The 22,827-nt window shown below is 53.0% G+C and overlaps 1 long non-coding RNA gene across 2 annotated transcripts; it reads right to left on the bottom strand.

Annotated features, from left to right (window-relative positions):
- Nucleotides 1–515: 515 nt before the first annotated feature.
- Nucleotides 516–22,690, bottom strand: LOC144300933 (uncharacterized). 2 transcript variants are annotated; one of them, XR_013367672.1, is made up of 4 exons: nt 22,386–22,690; nt 21,437–21,625; nt 1,125–2,253; nt 516–1,007 (listed from the first exon to the last, which is right to left on the bottom strand). It is a non-coding gene; the product is annotated as an uncharacterized LOC144300933 (long non-coding RNA). The 2 variants fall into 2 exon arrangements; XR_013367673.1 differs by having other exon boundaries at nt 22,535–22,690.
- Between the last annotated feature and the right edge of the window lie 137 nt (nt 22,691–22,827).

The following is a 22,827-nucleotide window of genomic DNA, read 5'->3' as shown; positions in this document are numbered from 1 at the left end:
ACCTCCTCCCAAACCCAGGTGGGCATGCACGCCTGCCTGCGGCACCTTCTCTCCGCACTCCGGGGGTGCCCGATCTTGGAATAAGGTGCTGTCATCTGAGCAGAGACTGAGGCTCCCCCTCCATGCCACTCCCAAAGGATGGGAGCTTTGAGAGCTCACAACCTCGCCCTCAGCCCTCGGCCTGGACAACCTCACCCAGCCTGACCGGGCTGTGCCCTGGCCTCCGGGAATAAAAAATACTCAGGTTTGTGGAAACGTTTAAAGGACATTCACAGGGATCCCTGGGTGGCTCAGCGGTTGAGCGTCTGCCTTCGGCCCAGGGTGTGATCCCGGGATCTGGGGATCGAGTCTCCATCGGGCTCCCTGCATGGAGCCTGCTTCTCCCTCTGCCTGTGTCTCTGCCTCTCTCTCTCTCTCTCTCATGAATAAATAAATAAAATATTTTAAAACTAAAAACTAAAAGAAAAAAGGACATTCACATAGAGAATCTCACAGGAGCTTCATTCAATGCCTGAGTTCAGTTTATTTTTACTTTCATTTCTAAAAAAGGACAAAAATTGGCCCTAAGCAGAGATGTTCCAAGAGGGGTTGAGGGGTCCCCCTAGTAGCTCCGAGATGGCCTGCTCTGCTGCTCTAGCAACTTGGTCTGACTCCATCTCCTTTAATACTTGGCTCGTCTGTGGAGTAGCCCCGGTAGGTACTGGAGGTGGGGTCCGAGGCTCTGTCCAGGACCGAGGAAGATGGCCCGCCGATCCTTTGCCAGACTTTCCAGAACTCTCCTTGCTCCTCAGATGGGTGCTGCAGGCTCCATCTGCCGAGCTCAGGCCCCCCACCCACTCCAAGGCCCCCGGGAGTACGTGGGGCGCCGGCCTTGACCGTCCACCGACTCTGAACCGCGTGTGCTGAGAGCAGAACCAACTCTCTGCAAGTCACTGGAAAGCGGTGTGTGGAGCCGGGAAACAAGCAGCAGCGAATTTGTTCGTCATTTCAAGAACAGCACATGAGAGCTGTTGACATAACACATACCATAAATAGCAACATGCCTCTAAATCAATTGAACAGTAACCAAAAAATAAAATAAAATAAAATAAATGTTGTATAAATAGAATCATAGAATATCTAACCTTTACGATTGGCTTTTATGCGCTCAGCATAATTCATTGAAGACTCATCCAAGCAGCTACGTTTGTTCCTTTTTAATTTCTGAGTAATAGTTCCCTTGTATGGATGTACCACACTGATGTAATCATTTACTCCTTGAAGGACATAAAATACACACGGTTTACACAGAAACTGCTGTTTTCAGGACAGCGGGGCTCATACAGAAGCCTGGGCAATGGTTCTATGCTCCCCATGCCCAGAACACTGGCCCCTGGTCCAAGGATGCATCTGATTAGCTCCGTGGACAGTAGGGTCATCTATCAGCCTCCGCCCGCCACACAGTGTTTGCTCAAACGGGTGTGTGATGCCCTTTTCTTATATTTCAGAAATTGTCCTCACTTCTGTGGTTCAGGCTGCAAGAAAGTAAAAATCCCCAAATGGAACACATCAAGTAATATGATCATAAGGTTTAACTTGGGTTCCTTTTAAAGTATGGGGAAAGTGGATTATCAACTTTTTATTAAAAACATTTACCATCTCCATGGAGAGATTTAAAAAACAAAACAAAAAACAAAACAAAACAAAACAAAACAAAAACTGGGGCAAAGGAAGGACAAACAATATCAGGTTTGGCAAAGAGGAATTAATATCCCATAAATTAGAACTCCCGGAAGATTTTAATTATGAAGAGCGAAGGTGATCCAGTCAGTCTATATTCCAATAGAGCAAACTGGGCCTTTAAATTATTGAGATCTAAAAACCGGTCTCTTTTTCCCAGTCTCTCATGTGCTTTTAAACTAATTCTCGGCATTAGTGTATTTGGCTCTAAGTTGGGCATGTGCTCGGCCCGACAACGCTCGGAAGTGCCAAGGCATAAAGTTTGTAGCTCACCAGAGGACGCTCCATTGGTTTGCCATTTGTTTAAAGTTAGACAGTCTCCTTCTAATTGGATTCAATTACCAGTGGTTTACAGGCTTTGTAAGGAGACAACAGGCTTCCGGGGGACGGGGAGGGGGCTCCAGGAGGCTCGCACAAGGCCCGTCGGGGTCGCCCGGACCTGAGGGCTCCTGCCGCACAGGATGGAGCAGGAGATGCAGCTCTCGTTCTGCATCCCAGGCCTCTGGCTGCTGTCTGCTGAGTCTCCCGTGCATTCTGGAGGACAGAGGACAACTGTGTCATCTTCCACTCCGGAGCCCAGGGGACAAGATGCAAAGGCATTAGAATGTGGTTGGCCCATTAATGGGAAGCCCAGTGGAAACAAAAAACTGAGCCTCTAAGGCACATAATACTCTCGCCAGTGCAGCCGTATTACAGAGAGGGTCTCTGGTGGTTCGCTTCTGTTCTTACCACTTTATTCCTGATTTCGTCAGAGCAGCTCTGGCTCATCTGACAGCACCGGCTGTTATGATCGATGACAGAAGCAGGGCCCCGTACGAGCCAGGAGAGCGCACTTGCAGAACGGAGGTCAACGTGTGCCCTTTTGAAAGCCACGGGAGAGGCAGGCACAGGATGGGTGAAAGTCAGCCTGCAGACACCCCGCAGAGGCCCAGAGGGAGCAAGCCCGACTGGACCTAGTAGAAGTGTCCCAGCAGGTGGTTCTGCAAGCAGAAGAGCTCGGGCCATGCCAGGGTGACGGGCAAAGCAGTGCAGTGCCACATAACTTGTCTGCTGGAGGTCAACGGGCTATGGCCCAAGCAGGAAGGAAGGCCTCTGCCCTGCCCCCTTCCTCAGGGGCTGCTGGGACATGGCCCCATTGGACAGACATGATCCCACTGTAGACGCACAGCCCTGCCGGAGGGACGTGATCCCACTGGAGCGACACAGTCCAGTCAAAGAGACGCCCTGTCTGGCCCACTTAGGGGACACCCAGTAGGCACTGCTCTGAGGGCTGGAGAAGGGGACCAGGGCTATAGGGTGGTCAGCACACCCTCATGGGCAGCGATGGTCCACCTGCCCCAGTGCAGTTCCCACCAGCACCACTTGCCCCATCCTAGAACATTCTGGACAGTTAACCAGGGTGATTCCACTCTCAGACTCTTCCTTTTGTGCCATCGGATGACATAAAACTTTCCTCAGATGGGAGGGAAGCACCCAGTGAGTTGTCCCTAACAGTCCACTTGGCACCTGCTCCAACAGGCCAACATCCTCCCTGATGAGCAGCGCGGCACCGTCCAGCCTGCATTTCTTTTCAAGGCGAGGAAAGCCCAGGAGGACCTACCCAAGGCCCACGGAGTCCTCCCTAGCCTGGGAAGGACCTCAGGGTGCCGCCTCACAGGTGGGGGCCCGAGAGGCCCACGCCAGCATCTGCAGCAGAGGCCCTGGAGCCTTGGGATTCTGAGGACACAGGGGGGCCCAGGTAAGCCCCCGGGTCCAGGCCTCCTCGGACCCCCAGCGGCACCGGATGGAGCCTGAAGAGGAAGAGTGGCCGACGGGAAGCCAAGGCGATCTGTGCTGAGCCCGAGCGGATCCGTGGAGGCGGCCGTGCCCCTTGGCCACACTCCTGCCTCCACGGACCCGTAGCCAAAGTCACCCTGTTCACTGCAGCGAAGACGCTCCTCCCTCCCACCTCAGGTGCTGTTCCAGAACAACGTCCCCCGACTCCTGGACCCCGGGGCCAGACCCCCGACCCACATCCTCAGATCTCATTGAGTAACCCTTTCTGTAACATTAAAATAAATATGAAAATATTTAGTATGTCCAGTGATGAGGTGTCCAGCGTCTCCCCGCGGCCCGATGCCCTGCAGTCGCTCCCTGCTTCCAGTCTGTTCCCACGAGGATGTCAGGGACGTTGATTAATGCCTCATGCTAAGATGCTGGGCCTGGAACCGGAGGACTCACGCCGGCCGTGTCACCAGAGACGGGGGACCCGGTGTCACAGGAGGAGAGCGGCTCCCCGCGTCGCTCTCAGGGCTGCTCAGTCCCTGGGGATCTGAAGAGTCAGGGCCGGGGGAACCCAGAGGACCCTGGGGGACCTGCCACCCGCCGTCCCTCCCAGGTGTGCGGGCCCAGGTGACAGCCCGGAGAAAAGAGAAAATTGCAAAATCATTGCTGCCAAATCAACCCCATTAAAATCAGCAATTAGCCACGTTTGCGGTGTAGGCAACCAACTAATGAGAAAAACACCCCTGCTCCCGCCCCTTCCTCCCTGTCACCCGGGCCGTCACAAGGTCCCCGGGGGTCACCGGGCACCCGGCACAGAGAAGCCCGCGCAGCGCATCAGCGCCTGGTCACAGACGGCCTCCAACAGGTACCGGGTCCCCTCCGCGGGGGTCCCCGCTGCTCCTGGGTTATTGGCCAGGCCCTGGGCCCCAGGAGCCCCCAGGGATGCCCCGTCCCAGGCCGGCTCCGTGACCGGGGCTCCCTCTTCTCACCCGTGAAATGGCAAAAAGAGAGCTGACCTCAGTGGAGTGAGGGCACCTGCCCCCCAGGGCCCGGCGACCCGGCGAGAACAGCACGGATGCTCTGTTTCTGCGTCGGCCGCCCCACGGGGCCCTTGGCCTGTTTCGTGCAGGGTGCCCGCTACACCTGCTGCGAGCAGGACTAGACCTCCGCTCATTTACTCCCTCTCGTCTGCCACTCGCTCGCTCACGAACACTTCTGGCGGCCAAAGCGGACCCCCCCCCCTTTGAGTTTATGGTCCCACGTGAGGGTATCACATCAAGAAATAGGGTGAGGGGACAGCCAGGGTGGCTCAGCGGTTTAGCCCAGGGCGTGACCTTAGAGACCCAGGATCGAGTCCCACATCAGGCAGGGAGCCTGCTTCTCCCTCTGCCTCTGTCTCTGCCTCTTTCTCTCTCTCTGTGACTATCATAAATTAAAAAAAAAAAAAAAGAGAGAGAAAGGAAAGAAAGAAAGAAAGAAAGAAAGAAAGAAAGAAAGAAAGAAAGAAAGAAAGAAAGAAAGAAAGAAAGAAAGAAAGAAGAAGGAAGGAAGGAAGGAAGGAAGGAAGGAAGGAAGGAAGGAAGGAAGGAAGGAAGGAATAGGGTGAAAGCTGAGCAGTGTCGTTTTAGATCATTTTTATGCAATTGGCAGCAAGAAACTGTGGGCTCTGATGCTGCTGAGCAGGAGGCAGGATCAACTCACTTCCCCAGGTCTACAGCACTGTGAGTCAGGCACACGCTTCTCTGGAACATTCTGTGATAAGATCCATAGTCACAAAATTGTGGTATCTTTTGATGCAGGAAGAATTCCAAACCTGTACATTTATCCTAAAGAAATATACATATATTTTTAAGATTTACTTATTTATATGAGAAAGAGAGAAAGAGAGAGAGAGCAAGCGGGGGGAGAGGGAGAAGCAGACTCAGCACTGAGCAAGGAGCCGGACACGGGACTCGATCCCGGGACCTCGAGATCACGACTCCAGCTGAAACCAAGACTCGGCTACTCAATCAACTGAGCCACCCAAGCGCCCTAAGAAGTAGTTATTTTTAAGAACACCTCTGTCCGTGGTCATTCCTCGCAGCAGTGTCTATGATAGTAAAATCATGAGAAAATGCTGATATTCAGCAAAGTGTAGTACACGAAAGTGGTAGGATACTGCTTGGCCACTCAGAGTGTAATTATGGAGGCTGCAGGGACGAATTATACTATCCGGTGTTAAAATGCTCCAGTTTAGGTGTAGGTCTCTTCTGATTGAAAACAAAGACTGTAATTTAAGTGGAAGCATTAATTATTATTACATATTTCAGTTTGATAGAGAATGGGTCTTTTTTTGTCTTCTATTTTTCTCTTTTTCTTTTTTTCTTTCTTTCTTTTTTTTTTTTTTTTTTGACTCTCCTTTGGTGTTGTGATCACAGATATTCGTTGAGACAGTAGGTGGGGAGTGGCTGGTCAGAGCCCCAGCACCACACGGAGGAGAAGGCCTTGAATGCCAAGCAGAGCCAGCAGATCCTGGCTTGGGGCTGGAGGAGAAGAAGGCCGGACCCCTGCTGTCCACGCAGAACTGGTTCCCTGCACCGCGTCCTGCGAGGCAATGCGGGCGGACAGCTGTCTAAATGTATGAAACGTGAGTTTGCACCCTCATGAGGAGGAAAGAGTGGGCGGGCTGGCGTGCACCAGCAGTGGAAGGGGCCGTGTCTGACCTCACAGGGTAACTGCGATCGTGAGTTGGTGCACACACCCCATGTCACCGATGGCATGTGCCTCCCAAAATGGTAGGTTGGGGTCCAAACTCCAGTTCCTGTGAAGGTGACCTTATCTGGGAACACATGCCGTATGGTTGAGAGGAGGTGATCAGGGTGGGCCTCAGCCCTCGATGGCCAGTCCTAGGAAGAGGAAGAGAGATGCCAGAGGAGGTGCCACGTGAAGACACGGACACAGGGCCGTGTGCTGACAGAGACGGAGGTGCGTCTACAAGCCGAGGACCATCAGATGACACCAGATAGAGGAAAGGTTTTTGGAAGATGAACCCCCCTGCCCCCCGACAGCCCGATTTCAGACCTCTGGCCCCCAGCACCGGGAGACGGTAAATGTCTATGGTGGTGTTTCATGAGGGTGGCCCTAGAAATGAACACATACTGGTGATACCGGATTCCTTGTCTTTAATAAACCACAACGACAACAACAAAAGGAAGTAATCTTCTCCTTTACAACGAAGGGCACCTTTCAGTTTTCATCTCTGAACTAAGCTGCTTTGGCCGGGAGACAGGGCTCGGCCAGCGAGGTTCTGAGTAGAACCGGAGAAAACCAAGGGAAGACCCACTGGGCCGGGTAAGGAACCCGCCACCAAGATCTTTAGGCCCCCTCCCACCCTCGCACGTGCCGTCAGAGCAACTCGTTTTCCCAACTGCATGGAGAAGTGGCCTCCAAATTGCTGCATGGGGTGCAGGGCACGCGAGACAAGAGACAATCCGTAAGTCATGGTGATGGCCGGGGGCGGGGGGCGGGAAAGAAACCATCAGAGCCTCTATGTGCACAGCTCTAAATGTCATTCATTTTTAAAAACAAACTAATTGTGAAGTAGCTGTAGATCCAAGGAAAAATTGTGCAAATGGTTCAGAGGGTACATATGCCCCCACCCCACCCACCCACCCAGTTTCCCTTTTACCAACATCCTATACTGGCTGGTGCATTTGTTACAATTCAAGAGCCAACGTAGCTATGTTACCATTAAATGAAGTCCATACCGTATTCGAATCTCCTTAGATTTCTCTCCTGTCCCAGCACTCCATCCAGGGGCCCACGCGGTCTCCTCTCCTGAGGGCCAACTCCTGGCCAGGATGGTTTCTCAGACTTTCCCTGTTTTCTGGAGACTCATGAGGGGTCCTAGTCAGGTATGTTTAAGCCGTTCCTCCGCTGAGATTGGATGTTTCCCTCGTGGTCCTTGGGGTTGTGCATTTTTAGGTGGAAGATCACGAAGAGAAGGTTTTTGTCACCGCAGATCGAAGGCCCGTTCTGTCCATGTGACCTGTCACTGTCGATGTTGACTTGATCATGGACTGAGGTCCGTCTGTGGGGACAGCTGGCTGCCAGCCTTCTCCTCTGGCCCGCCGTCCTCTTTGGGGGATGCTATGGGCACCCCGAGGTTTAGGAGCACATGTTCCATCTCCTTGAGGACGGAGTAGCTACATAAATTATTTTGAATTAATGCTGGAGATGTGTCTGTGCTGCCATTTATTTATTCCATCAGTTATTTGAATTACTATGGAGTCGTGGACATTTATGTTATACTTTGGTTACAATTTCCAAACACTTCATTTATTGATTGCTTTGGCTATTGGAAGTGTTATCATTTGGTGCCTGTGTCCCTTAGACCCAAAGGAGGTGTTTTTTTTTTTTTTTTACATCTTTGTTGAAGTCTAACTGATATACAAGAAACTGCACAAATTTAATGTATGCAATTTGATGCGTTTGAATGTATACGCACACACCCTTAAACCATTGCTACGATCAAGGAACAGACCTATGCATCACTTCCAGAAGTTTCCTCATGCCCCTCTGTTTTTGTTTGGGTAGAAAGAATGCTTCATGACATCTTCCCTTTTAACAAATTTTATGTAATTTACAAAAAAAAAAATTGTTAAATTTGTTATATGTACCTTGCATACATGGGTGTGTGAGAACCCGAACGCAGTAGTTTGGCTCGTGCTGTTGGACAATGAGGGACTTGGAGGCAACTGGCCTCGAAGACCCCAGACTCTCACCTGGAGCTGTCACCTTGAAACACCAGGCGTTTGAAGTTCATTTCCTGTCTTCCCTTTTCAAGCAAACTGCACCTGGAATACCCAGCCAGGCCTCCGGAAAACTGAGCTCGGCATTCGCAGTGAAACCCGGAGCCCTCGCAATGCTGGCATGACACCCAGCACCCAGCACCCCAACCGCAGGATGGCAGACATAGGCGGTGCCTTTTCTGGTCAATTTATGTTAAAGATGGGTAAACTGAGGCCCCGGGGGTGCGGAGGGAGGGTCAGGGAGAGAGGACGGAAGCCGGCACCATGGAGTGAGTGCATCCTGATGGCCTGAGTGCACTCACACCTGGGGGGACCTGCAAAGGGTGCCATCCCGGGCCCTGCTCTAGGCCGGAATCGTGCTGGGGACTGTGCCTCACGCTCAGGGACGCGGGAAGCCCCGTCTCTCTCTGAGTCTCAGCGTCCTTGGTTATAAAACTGAAGAGCAGCCTCTGTCCTCCCCACAGCGGCGTCAGGGGAGCATTCTCCATCAATTACACACTGCATGCCCACACGTAAAGGATTATCATCATCATTACAATCAATATGGAGCTATGATTAGGATGATGTCATCCTGCACGGCGTGCACGCACAGAAATGCGCGGCGTTATCTCGGGGGCCTGGGAGTGGGGTGCGGTGGGGGCGGGTGTCTCCTGCCCACCGTACATCCTTGCACAACATTCGAAAGTTGGGTGGATTTTTTTTTACCAGATATATTTAATTTTTTATGATAATAAAAAGCGAGGCAGAAATTGTACGCGGGTAATTAGACCACGGTTCATTTGAAAACAGTGACGGGACGCCCACCAGGTGCTGAAAAGCGTGCCGGGACGCCTCGGCCACAGCAAGGCCCACAGAGCCCTGGCCTGACTAATCTCTGCGCTGCGTGCTGCCGATGCCGATCACATCGCGGGTGGGAACCTCCACCCGTGCATCCACGCACCTGTCTCTGTTTTGTTCCCGAGATGGTGGAACGGAGCTCAGCACGTCTCAGCGCGTGGCGCAGCACCACCGTCGCTCATGCAAGACCTTGTCCTTATTTCATTTTATTTCGTTGTTTTTTTTTTTTTTTAAGATTTTATTTATTTATTTATGAGAGACAGAGAGAGAGAGAGAGGCAGAGACACAGGCAGAGGGAGAAGCAGGCTCCATGCCGGGAGCTGGACATGGAACTCGATCCCAAGACCCTGGGATCACACCCTGAGCTGAAGGCAGATGCTCAAGCGCTGAACCACACAGCCGTCCCCTCATTTCATCTTAATGGAACATTCCTCCCTCCTTTTCCTGCCCTGCCCCGACCCAGAGGGTGCATCCAGTGTACTTTCTCTATGCCCCTGATGTGGGTACCTACCCTGGGGCGTTGTTTTGCTCATGAGTATGCTTGTAACTTATATAAATGGTGTTGCCTCGTAGACTGCGGTCCGTTTCGTATTTATTGTGTCAAGTGTGGTACATTTTAAATATTTTGATCGTCTTGCCCCTTGGGAGTCTGTCCTTTTCTCCCGTCCCCAGCTCGGGCCACCGTTCTGTGCATTCACCACGTCACACTTATCCAACACCCTACAGACTACAGACGCTTGCCTCCCCTGCCCCCTCCCTACAATATAATAGTGGCTGGAGAATATGACTTGTACATCCAAACAAAATCTGAACCACTGGTTCAAAGGATCCGTCACCTTTGAAAGCTGACAAAGGCCACCAACGTGGGGCCATCCTACTTCCACAGGTACAAGGGATCTGCCATCTGGGGCACATCCCACATCTGGTACCTCCAAAGCCCCGATGCTCTGCAGGGCCTGGGAGGGAACACGGGAAGGGACGTGATTCCCCGTGGTGCGCCTCAAGGTGAGAAGAGGGTCTCCCAGCAGCCACTGGGCTCTTCCCCCCAGTGGAAAAGCATTAGGGTGTTTCTCATGTGGTGGCAACAAACATTCCATGGGAATCGGACTCGGGTAGCAAAAGCAGAGGGCGGCAGAGGTAGAAAGAAGCACTTGCATGACGCACGAGCAGGGGTTTACTGCTCCAATACTTGAAAATACAAGGGGCGCTCTTTGCTGCCCAGGCAGCATCACTCCCCTGCTAGTGTCGAGTCCCCCTTCCTGCCTATGCCCTGAGGGCTTGGTGCCAGTCTTGTCCTTAGCTTCAGATGCACCAGACTCGCTACCCAGAGCTTCGAGGTGCACCTCACCGCCTTCCAAAGCAGAGAAAAGGAGAACAGTCCAATCTACAGCATGGGTGACTTTGAGGTGGGACCCTTGATCACCTCCCCTTGGGATTTAGGGGGGCCAGGTGCTTGGAGGTCTTATTCCGTTCCGCTTCTGATTCAGTGACACCTGTCCCGGCTTAGCTCGTGGTTCCTGGGGAGCCATTCACCAGGTAAGGAAACTGAGGCCAGGCCCCGCCGTGGAGATGTCAGCGCTCTGAGCAGGAACCTGCCGGCCTGCCTCCCTCCTTTTCCTCCGTCACCAGCAATGCCTACTGGTGGGCTTCTTGTCACTGGGGGGCCCGGCCTCCTTCTGCAAGCTCACAGCTGGGCTCTGGGGCGGATCCTCTGTTGCTACTACGCTGTCACGGAACCAAATGGAACAGAGCCACAGCTGATAACCTGAAGGTCCAGGAATAAATATGCACCATCCTGCAACCTCTACTTCGGGGAGGGAAGGAGCAGACAGGAGGAATCCAGGTGGAGCCAGACTCCTGCCGTGTTGGGGGTTTGTGGAGGGCCAATGGGGCATGCCGCGACTCGGGATTCCCCTGGGAGCAAGGTGGGACGCCCCGAAATGTGACTTGGCCAGAGCACGCGTGAGAAGGAGGCCACCCCCCTACCCCCACGTCAGCCCCACGCACCCCGGGCTGGGCCTTTGCTCACCCGGCGCTTCATTGTCTACGCCGGGCTGTGCCTCCCGGCCCGCATGTGCCCTCCTCCTCTTTACAGACACCGTAGGAGCTTTTCCTGCCCCAAACCAGCATCGACTCGCCCATGTAGCTTCCCCTTCTCCTCTGAAGCTGAAGGCCCCATAGACCCCCCTGAAGGGTATTGTGGGGAAGGGGGCCCACACGCCATGCAGGATGCGTGTCCCTTAATTAAAGTACCTGATCCTGACAAGACATTTTGAAATATTCATTAAACCAATTTTTATTTAACCTACATGGACCAATCAAATGCAACGCACTCCGACTCCTGGATGCTTGTCAGGAGAAGTAAATTGAACTCTTGATGGGCCAGAGCGATAGGTCAGCAGGCAGACTTGGCTGCCGTCACCCAGTCTCCTCAAAGCGCTGGAAGGGAGAGGGCAGCCGTCAATCGGGCTCCGCGGCAATCATTACAGGTCTGCAGCGAAGCAGAAAAACGCTGTAATAAACAGGTCCCGCTGCCTCCTATCACTCCATTCATCCTCCCCTACAAGTGCTGGGCCCTTCTGGCCTTGCTGAGTGTTAAATCCCCGTCCAGCTGTTTGACCCTATTACGGGAACATGATAGGCACCCCTGTCACTTGAAATGCCTGCAACAGTCGGATGCACCGAATCTATCTTCCCGACAGGTAAACCTATGGATAATTTATTTTTATGTGCTTTCAAAGGATGTTGACAGCAGTCAGGAAGGCCCAGCACGCATGCTCCGTATTCAGGGCAGCGGGTCCCGCAGCGCCAACGGTCACTGTTAATGAGCGCGAGGGACACACAGGGGCTCGGAGGGCGGCGGGTGCAGGCGGCACCAGGGTCCCAGGCCGTGGGTGATGACTATGAAGGGGACCCGGAATCAGACGGTGGGCCCCTGAGTTCCACTCAGCGAGCCACCCCTCCCAAACCCCCCTGCCCCCCGGCAGCAGCATCCAGCAGGGGGTGGCCCGGGCGACGGACAAAGCCCGCTCGGCAGGCTGCACCCAGAGGCGCGGGGTGGGCTCCGCTGGGCCTAGCTCCCACCTCGTCGTCAGGCCAGCGGCCCAGGGCGCTTTGCAGACCGCGGGGGAGAGAAGGGTTAAGAGCTGGCCCAGGACGCTCGGACGTGGTTATCACTGGTGTCACAAAAAAGTAAAGCGCACCCTGCAAATCCCACATGAGTAGGTCCCGGGTGGCGTCCGCAGGCCTGGGGCGCGGGGGGCGCCGCCGCCGAGGAGAGTGACTTCCAAGTCGCCCTCCGGACTGCCGTTTGACCGTGCACCTTCACAATGGGTGTCATTTAAGCCTCCAGAATCCAATCAATGTGTCAGTTAAATTGCTGCTCATCTGTCGAGATTAAGCATCTGACTATTACCTCAGATTTAGTAGAAGTCTTAGATCCTGGCACATTTCACTGAAGCCATTAGTAACACCTGGAATCATTCACATTAGTTTAAGATCTGGCACCATAAATTCCCAGCCATTAATGATTATTCTGACTCCTCAGGATAAATGGCTTAACGTTTTTGATAATGAAAATATACATTCTGCAGTAGTTCCTTCTTAAAACCACATTACCTTTGTAATGTACTTCATGGCTGATTGTAACGGACGGCGCTGTCACCCTCACAAGGATTTTTAGTGTGCTGTAAAGTGTCGGGGATCTGTTGTACTACTCATTTAAAAAAAAAAAATTAACGAGATATTTATGTAGCTGCTCGCATCCGGAAATGTAATTAAAGGTCTTGGTCGGCGCGTTTGGCGCAGAGGGGTGAGGTGTCTGGATCTGCGCGATTTTTCCGCCTCTTCCCCTCCACGCGCCAATGCCGAGCGTGCTCGCCACAAAAGCAGGGCAAAGCAACAAACTTCTAGCGGGTATTTTCAAAAATAAGGGGGGAAATGTCGTTGTGAGAGCCCAGTGTGTCAGCTTAGTTATAGCTGAGAGAGATTATTTAAATATCTCAAATAAATCTTTTCATTCCCAGCACATTCATCTCTTTTAAGTGCTCATTAAGGTGGGGTGTGACAGTCTTGGAAAATGAAACACTAATTCTTTTTCTCTGAAGCCTGAGTGTACCGCTCCCAAGGGCAGCTGTAGTTTAGGGGGATGATAGGGCGAGTGCGGAGATGGGGCCCCTCTTCCGCATTTCATTCCAAAAAAAGTGATGCGGGCGGGGGTGGGGGGGTGCTTGTTTGATGCCACCACCGTTCTTCTTGCTCACATCCTGTGATCTCTCAGATCTGAAGAAGCGGATGTCAGTTTGCGGTGTTTGATAAACGGCCCCCGGAACGGGGCTCCTCCGACCTCACCCCATTGCTGCCGAGCGTAATTTGCAGTCAGCTTGTCTTTGGTTGATTTAGACGAAGTTTCCAAAGACAGATACGGAAGGTGCTGCTGTAGCTTCACACTTCCTTTCCCATGGCAGGCTACTTTTTTTTTTTAAATTTTTTTTTTAAGTGATAAAGAAACTGTGTCTAAAAATGTATTCTCGCATTAATCTGCTGCTAAACTCTAATAAATATGTGCATTTGGGGTCCTGCCGTGGAACACATCCTCATTTCCCGATGCTCGGAGGGAGGCGCTTAGGCTCCCCTTAAACAATAAGGGTTCGTAAAGCTGTGCCTGCGAACTCCATAATGAACGCAGAAATGGTTATTGATTCACGTTAGGCCTGATTTGCTTAAATTGAATTTGGAATTTTGCACGCGGTATCACAAAGCAGGCCCCAGGCCCCAGAGAGGCAAGCCAGAGGCACAGGACAACTCAGAGCTTCTCCGGGCAGGCGGCAAGGCCCCGGGGCTGGCTTCCTGCAAGCTCTCGCTCTCCCCGCCGCCTCCGAGGTGTGTCCCCAACTCGGGCTCCGGGCCACAGCCGAACGCTCCTCCGTGGGGTACATGGGGGAAATGCCATGGGATTCTGTGCAGGAACGCACGCCGCCCAGCACGCGTGTCACAGGCAGGCAGCCAGAGAAGAGGAATGCACGCACGTTCTCGGCCAGAAGGTTCACCTGGAGTGTGAGCACGACTCCCATTCGTACCCGCCAGCCCCGGGAGTGGAAAGGACAAAAGGAAAAACAGAAGAGTGGGGGGGATAAGAAAGAAAGAAAAGAAAAAGAAGAAAGAAAGAAAGAAAGAAAGAAAGAAAGAAAGAAAGAAAGAAGGAAGGAAGGAAGGAAGGAAGGAAGGAAGGAAGGAAGGAAGGAAGGAAGAAAGAAAGAAAGAAAGAAAGAAAGAAAGAAAGAAAGAAAGAAAGAAAGAAAGAAAGAAAGAGAAAGAAAGACCAGAAAAATTTCCACATTACAGAAAAAGCTAAAAAGATCATCTTGGCGCTGGCAGGAGATGTATAAAACGAGAGACAAGAAAGGTTTAATCCGAGAATCTTAAAAATCATTAAAGCATCACATGGAAGGTGATTTGGGCCAGGACTGAAATCCAGGACCCTGGTGGGAAACTGTACAAATAAGGTCTTATTGAAACATTAAACCTGCAGCATGCTAGGGCCGCCGGTGGGCACGCAATAAATAATAATTGATAATAATGATGATACTCAAATTTAATTCCACGTTCCAGGAGACATTCCCCAGGGCTTCGCTCTGCACATCCGAACGAGGCCCGCTCCAGCTCCTTTTATCCAGCGGGGAGTGTGCGCGTGTGCCCCACTGGCAAGCCACACCTGCCCCGCTGGGGCCGGAGGAAGGTGACCTCCCGGGGACTACGCTTTCCAGAACAGCCTCCGCCTGCAGTGCTGTCCCTCTGGCAAGTGGACAGACAGGAAAGAGGCCCAGGGACCTCCCCAAGAGGTGGCTGTGCCGACACACAGTGCAGTGGGACACATGTGAGCAGAGGGCCCTGGGGGGCGATCGCAGAGGCCCCGCAGCCTGGGCCTGCTCCAGGGTGCAGGGAGAGCGCTGCGGGGTGCAGACCGGGGACAGGCCCATCTCAAAGGGGAAATCGGGACGCCTCCCCACCCTCCCTGAGCCTCAGTGGGGCTGGAGCCAGGCCAGGCTGGGCCACTCCAAAGAGAAGGGCTGACCCCCAGGGGCGAGGCCGTGGCAGCAGGTGGCAGCGTCCCGCCCAGGTGAGCTCAGAGGCCACCATGTCCCCACACGGGGAGCAGGAAGTCGGGAGAAACCGGTAGAGGCAGAAAAGCTAAACAAGCAGAACCTAAAGACAGACGAGAGACAGCACACACGGGGGTGCACGGCGTGCCCCTGTTGGGAGAGCGAGGGGTTGACACTCAGGTATTTTTAAAACAGTGTGAAAATGACTACTGATAAAGCAAGGGTTTCAATACAGAGAAGCTGAAGACATTCCAAACTACATTTTCTCTGCTTTTTTTAGTAAAAAAAAAAAAAAAAATTTCTTTGGAAGGCAAATTTAAACACATAATGAGCAGCAGCGCCCGCCAACACCCACCCCCGGTTCAGCATCTAAAACGCGCCCCTGTACAGGTACACACACCTGTGCACGCACAGACACACTCGGCATCTCCCATTTTATGTGTGTATCACATGCTCGCACACGCGCGCACGAGGGTGTACATCTGAGCAACGTGGGACTGACTTTCCCCCTAGGTCATCCCTCCGCCGTCTCCGGAAAACACGAAGAGGGGAACCGTGCCGACTTGGAGCTGCATTAACCCAAATGAATGATGCTTTCCCTGGCAGGTGATCTTTGCAGACAGTGCGCCCTAGAATTTTTGGAAGGTGCAGAGAATTTGTAGAAATAATCATTATGAGGAAGGAGATGATGTGGGGGGGAGTGTGCGGGGATGGTTCAGTTTCTACTAATAAGTGCTTCATAATAGCTCAAAAAAATCTCTGTCAGGCCTCTGCCTCTTTCGAAATGCAAATGGATGAGGGCTCCCTGCAAAGCTTGCTGCGCGCGATACACAGACAAGGGTAATATCTACTCGGTGTCACTCCAAATGATATGGAAACAACCGAAAAGCGTCCTGGCTGTGGATAATTACGGAAGAATGACAGGTTGATAATAAGTTCTCATTTAGGAATCTCTCGAATGCGGGAGGTGTGGGGCGGCTTACATGCCACGATTCTGGAGTTCGAGTGCCATCTGCATGAGTAAGCAGGCCTTGAAAAGGAATTTGGGGCTGCCGCTTGTACGCGGGGAGAAGAGAGCTGCACGTGAAGATTTCAGGCTCAAACCCCCCTAGTTTTATTAACCTTGGAAACGAACCCGTGTCTTAGGGACACGAGAGGGTGCGGGCGCCTGCAGCGGCGGGGAGGCAGGTGGGCAGCTCCCGCGCGCACCAGCCGAGCCACACGATCCCAGAAACCAGCACCGTGAGCCGCCCAGGTGCCCCCCACCCAGCCCCAGCTCAGCCCAGCGGGCCCTCGTCTTCCTGGGACACGTTCCGCAGCAGAGGCCTTCGTGCTTTTAGGGTGAAAAGAAACTCAACTGAGACATAGGAGGAGTCCGTCAAGTTTATAGCAGCTTCAGGTTTGAAGCATCGCGTTATCGATGCATAGTGTTCATTATCGAAGGTGAGGAGAAGGAATATTTCGTGGTGCATGTGCACGCCGGCCGCTGCCTGGCTGCCCTGACCCGGGCTGGGTTCGCCATCACCCGGCCCCACGGCACTTCGGCATCAGTGCTGGAATCGCCATCCTGGGCCACCTCTACCCGCCGGGACGGCTGTCCTCCCAAATCCTGGGCATCGACAGGACCCCTGGGAGCCCTCACAGCCGCAGGGTGACCCTCCACCGAAGGCTGCACGGACAGGAACCTGGCGAACGCAGTGGCAGGCAGGGAGGCGCAGAAAGCACGCTCTATCCTGTAACCCTCCATTCCCACTAGGCCCTGCAACCCTCCGCCCTGAACACCTGCCACGCGGGTGTGCCTGGCACGATCCTCACCCAGTTTCCGCCTGCCACCCAGGGCCCAGCTCCCGGAGGGCGGGCACAGTCGGACGCATCTTCCCAGGGTACAAGGTACTGGATGTCACTCAGCCTCGCTCTTCAAATAGCTGTTTTCAATTGGTCTACCTTATTTTATGTTTTTTTTTTTTTTTTTTTAAGATTTGATTTATTTATTCATGAGAGAGAGGCAGAGACACAGGCAGAGGGAGAAGCAGGCTCCCTGCGGGGAGCCCAATGTGGGACTCCATCCTGGGTCTCCAGGATCACGCCCTGGGCTGAAGGCAGCGCCAAACTGCTGAGCCACCCGGGCTGCCCTATTTTATGTTTTAAAGAAGTGAGACACCCGGGTGGCTCAGTCAGTTAAGCATCTGACTCTCGGTTGCAGCTCAGGTCATGATCTCAGGGTCCTGGGATCGAGCTCTGCATCAGCTCAGCTCTGCACTCAGCCGGGGGTCTGCTTGAGATTCCCTCTCTCCCTCTGCCCCTGCCCCTGCGCGTCTGCTCTCTCTCTCCCTCTTTTTCAAATAAATAAGTCTCTGAAGAAGCAGAAGCATTGGCAACTTCTTTTTATTTTTTTTAAAGATTTTATTTATTTATTCATGAGAGACACAGAGAGAGAGAGAGAGAGGCAGAGGCACAGGCAGAGGGAGAAGCAGGCTCCAGGCAGAGAGGCCAATGCGGGACTCGATCCCAGGTCTCCAGGATCACGCCCTGGGCTGAAGGGACATGCTCAACCACTGAGCCCCCAGGCATCCCAGCAACTTCTTCTCCCCATACCCTGCACATCTACTGCCCACAGAGTCATACCCAGACCTTAAACAGAGGCAGGATTCGGCTCAGGGTGTGATCCGGGGTTCTGGGATCAAGTCCTGCATCGGACTCCCTGCATGGAGCCAGCTTCTCCCTCTGCCTGTGTCTCTGCCTCTCTGTATATGTCTCTCATGAATAAATAAATAAAATCTAAAAAAAAAAAAAAAAAAAAAAAACTAGGGCAGGAACAGAGCCTGGGCACATGTCATTAACATGGAGAAGGCATGAGATGATGATGGGTCTCATTCAGCTGCGGCACAAAGGCTTTTTCCAACTTGGTTTTTATTTGTTTGTTTGTTTGTTTGTTTGTTTGTTTGTTTGTTTAGTGATTCTCATACCCAAAGATGGTTTCAAAACAATCGGCTCCCCTGAACCCACCCTTCTTACCTCATCAGGCTCCCCTATAAGCACATCAGCTGTAACCCCGAAGCTCCGCATGAGGCAGGTGGTGTTATTACCTTACTGTCCCCATTTTACAGATGAGGAAAGAGTCGCCAAGCAGTGACTGCCGTCTGTGCACAGGGCACGAGACCCAACAAGGCCCCAGGGACCTGGGATTGGAGCCCTGACTCCCACCAAGACCTGGCTGCTGGCTGTGCGGCCACCGTGAGATGGGAGAGAGGCTGACCGTGGACATTAGGGGCTGTGGCTGTGCCGGGCCGTGAAGCTGTACGTGTGCAGGGGAGTGAGCAAGCGAGCGAGACCCCACCGCCCGAAGCTGAAGCCGGGTGCATGGGGCCCAGCGCGGCTGCGATGGCGTGATCCTCCCTCCCCCGCCCGCCGCAACCTGGGGGCCTCACTGCGAGGACATCCAGCTCAGCGAGGGGCCTTCCATCTGAGTCGGAGTTATTCTTGCCTTCCCCCTGTGAAAACAGCTAAGGGAAGGACAAAAACACTGACCGAAGTCCCCACGCCCTTGTGAGCTACTCAGGAGCCTTGTATTCGGTGAGCTGTACCTTCCAGTTACCCTGTGGAAGCCTGACTTAGAAAAATAAGCCAAAAACTGGGATTAAAAACTCATCCATACTGGAACATTCTTTTTTTTTTTTTTTTTTTTTTTTTTTTTGTGAGTGGCTCTCACCATACAAGGCCATGGTTTCTTTTTATATAAAATAAATATTCTAGATACAAAGTAGCAGTGTTTGGTTAATCTAAAAAAAAAAAAATCTACTTAAAAAAAAAAAGGAAAGATAACCAAATAGTTAAGGGAAGATCCTTGGATATTTGACCTGGCCTTCTCCAGTAATTATTCTAATTATTCTTCTATTATTTAGGCCATGAGCCAAAGGTTCCCGAGTGCATAGAAAGTTAATAGCAGACTTGAAGTGAGAATGGGGGCAGGCCAGCATATGTTCATTAAAGTCTGCTTTTACTTAAGGGTTTTGCATCAAGCAGGCTTCGGGCACCAATAATTTATCTTAAAGTCTATTTACTCAGTGCAACAGGGAAATAATAAATTGTCCTAATTTCCCTTCCCAGCCCCAGAACTGGCTGCCTCTTGCCTTCCTTCCCCGAAACCCCTTTGGGGTCAGTCTGTTGCCTGGGCACAGCAGTGCAGAGGATCCCAGACTGCGCTTTGGGGGAATATCTCCAGTGGTGCCCCAGGGTTTCCGGCCAGCCTGTGTCACAGTTCATTAGCAGAGGTACGTGTTCCCAGGAGAGGGATGCTGGGGGTGGGGGGTGGGGGGTGGAAAGAACCCATAAAAGGGACCCAGGGGACCACTGCAGTCAACAGGGGCTCATGCGTGCATGGTGCGGGCGCCCAAAGCCAGGAGACTGCATCTCTCCCACAGTCCTCGGACTCGTTTTTAGCCACACACCACAACCCTTTGGTCACCCCAAGGGAAAGCTTGCAGCAGCAAGGTTGATGCCGGCCCTGAAAGGTGAAGCTGGGTTCTTGGTCCAAGGGAGAGGACCAAGGAGTGGACACAGGAGCAAGAGCATTGTAGGCGGAAATGAAGGGAAACCTCCCTTCCTCTCCCTCCTAAATGCCAACGTCTTCAGAGCCCAGCCGGCCCTAGCGGCGCCGTTTCCAAGGTGCTCAGAGCCGCATCCAGGCATCTCTCAGACCCCAGGTGGGTACAGACCAGGGCGTCCCGGAGCGGCCAGCTCAGAGACCCCTGGATGCCCCTGGAGCGTGAATCAGCCCCGCATTCCCTAACTGCCACCCGGCAAGGCCAGAGGGAGAGGAACGGACAGCAGGTAAGTGTCCCAGGAATCGGAGCGAGGAAAGAAGGATGGGGACCCGCCTGGGCGGAGACGGGACCTGGCCCAGCTCAAGGGCCCAGAACAGGCAAGGCTTTCCCTGTGCCGCCCGGCTCCCACCCGCGACCACGGCCCAGCCATGCAGCCGAGCTGCCCCCCAGGATGGGCCGTCACCCAGGAAGGCCGGCCGCCGCCACCTGAGCTGCCCCTGCCCCCCCCCCGGATCAGGAGCCGCCCACCCCTTCCCCGCCACGCGCGGCCTCTCTCACCCGTGCTGCTCCCGCGTGAAAGCCGCCAATCGGCCCGAAGCCGTGGCCGAGGCTGAACGGGCCGTCGCACAGGCGCCCCTCGAGCCTGGGCATTTCTCAGTCTCTGGATGATCCTTGAAAAATCCCCTTTCCTGGGTAAGATGCGGGGAGCAAGGGCAACACCTGGGGGCAGGGGCCGTCAGAGGGGCTCCGGGGTCGATGGGAGAGGCTAGCGGGGGTGACGCAGCCCTACCCATGGGTAAGCCTACCTCGGGGTGCCTGCTCCCGACCCTGCGCTGCTGCCGCATCCGCTCCCCGGAGTCGGGCGGGGGGGCAAAGGACAGCTGAGATCCTCATCAGGACCTGAACAGGGACCCAAAACGTCTAGAATTTTCCATATGATGGTAACTCAAATATTGACAAGCATCTCTCCATTGAAATTCTTCGGTTGCCTGGGGTCTGGGGTGTAGGGGCCGTAGCAGGGGCCTGAGGGGGACCGGCTTCCTCGCAGGCACCCACGCCTGGGGTCTGGTGCTCAGAGAGCCGGCCCGGTGAGGGCCTTGGCCATCAGCCTGCCCTGGGGAAGGGAGGCAGCCTGGTTCCTGGCCCTTCCTCTTTCCCATGCCGTGTAATTGGTCAGAAGCTCTCTGTTTTTCCCTCAGATTTATGAGCTCTATTGATAACGTGTGGTTTGTATGTTGGTCCACAAAAACCCGCAATCGGCACTAACAGGGAGAAAACACGGCTTGCCCTTCCTCTGACAGGCCCACTTCATTCCCGCTCTCACGCACTGTGGTTCACATTTATTCATTTTGAGCAATTGTTGCTCAGACGGCCTGTCCACGCCAGCCCTGCCCGGAATGTCTTCTTTAATCAAAATTCTGCTCAAAACAGCCCAGCTGAGCAAGTGAAGTGGCCTTTCCCCATGCTATTGACGATCTGTCTCGAGCATTATCTCATACGTTTCCCTTTATTTTCTCTCCCAGTCCAGATAGTCTTTGCTTTGAACCATAGCTTCTGGACGTATTTGGATTCGATGCAACCTGCACACTTTATATCTACCTCCCGGCCCTTGTTGCATTTTGCAAAAGCAACATGAAAACTTAAAAACCCAGGAAGGAGAAAATGTATTTAAATGACTCACCTCTTGCCCCAGTGTGACTTATACGGAGGGGAAGTGAGGTCCGTGGGGAAATGTGATGTTATTTCTCGAGGCAGCTGGCCTTGGAGATTAAGGCAGTCAGGAGCAGATCCCCAAGCAGAAAGAACGAGAGAGCATCATTTTAGGGGCTGGGCAGCGCCCTGGATGAATCTTTACGGACGCAGATATTGTCTGTGAAAATAAAGGAAGGTAGATATTTATGAATAGGCTCCTGAACTGACCTCAGCAAATAGATATAACCCCCCAGCTCCCACCCCATGAATGGTTTTATTTAGTTTATCCAAATAGATTTTGGAAATAGCCTTAGCGCATGGTGCATGCTCAGTAAATGTTTATGAACGAATCAATAGGCTGACAATTTTCTCTTCTTAAAAAAAAAAAAAAAAAAAAAAAGCAGAAGTTCCGGGCTGGTCTCTAAGGGCCTTGCAGGTTGGAAACCCCAGGATTCTAATTTACACCAAAAAGGCTGAGGAGGACATGAACACCTCACAGACAGCCTGAGCCAAAAGACAGGCCGCCCTCCTCCCCAGAGAGGGGGCTGATAGAGCTCATGCCAGCAGCCACGGGCTGGGTATGGAAGAGCATGGAGAACAGAGATGGCGAGCCCCAGAAACCAACCAGAGGAGAAGGAGAATCATCAGAAAGGGGACAGAGAAGAGCAGAAAAGGTGCCACTTGTCCTGAGCGCAGCCTGTGAAGGTGGAGCGACCCGAACATCATGCATCCAGGTCTCAGGAAATTCAGGGAAAGCAAGTGGGCCTCGCACTGCGTGTCCTTCTTAAGCGAAAAGGGGAGCAGTGTGGCCTTCGGGGTCATGTCTGTCCCCGTCACGCGTGCAGATTTGAAAGGGCCGTATGGGATGTGAACACCGCCACCCACCACGGTAAGATTTACTGATTGAAGCGCACAGGCTACGCTTTGAGTTGTCTCACCCAAGAACCCAGGTGTATGGGAGGCCGTGGGGTCGGGGTGGGGGTGTCCCTCGTCCGACTGCCGCGGAGGTGTTTGTAAGGCCACTCGTGCGTCTGTTTGCTTGTATCCCACCTCATTCCAAGAAGGAGTTTGAGAAACTCCAACTCACGGGGCCAGAGACGATGCTCAAAACGCTCAGTTATCAAAATAAGATCCTCCATAGCGAGACAGCCCTGATAGGGGAAACCGCACGCTCTCCTGCCGGCACCCTCTGGGCAGAATGTACATGAATTTTACCTTGTGATAAAGTTGAACAATGTTTTCATAATAAATGTAACCACTCCATTGGGTGACAGAGCAGCGCTGCTGATAAGTGGACTTCAGCTTGAGCTGAATACTAAGTTTCTTGGGCATAAAAGAAGGAAAGTACTGTGTCCGATGAGCTAAGCACATGCGATTTAG

This window comes from Canis aureus, chromosome 29 (assembly GCF_053574225.1).
Source record: "Canis aureus isolate CA01 chromosome 29, VMU_Caureus_v.1.0, whole genome shotgun sequence".
NCBI classification, from domain to species: Eukaryota; Metazoa; Chordata; class Mammalia; order Carnivora; family Canidae; genus Canis; species Canis aureus.
This window is presented reverse-complemented; position numbering and strand designations above follow the sequence as displayed.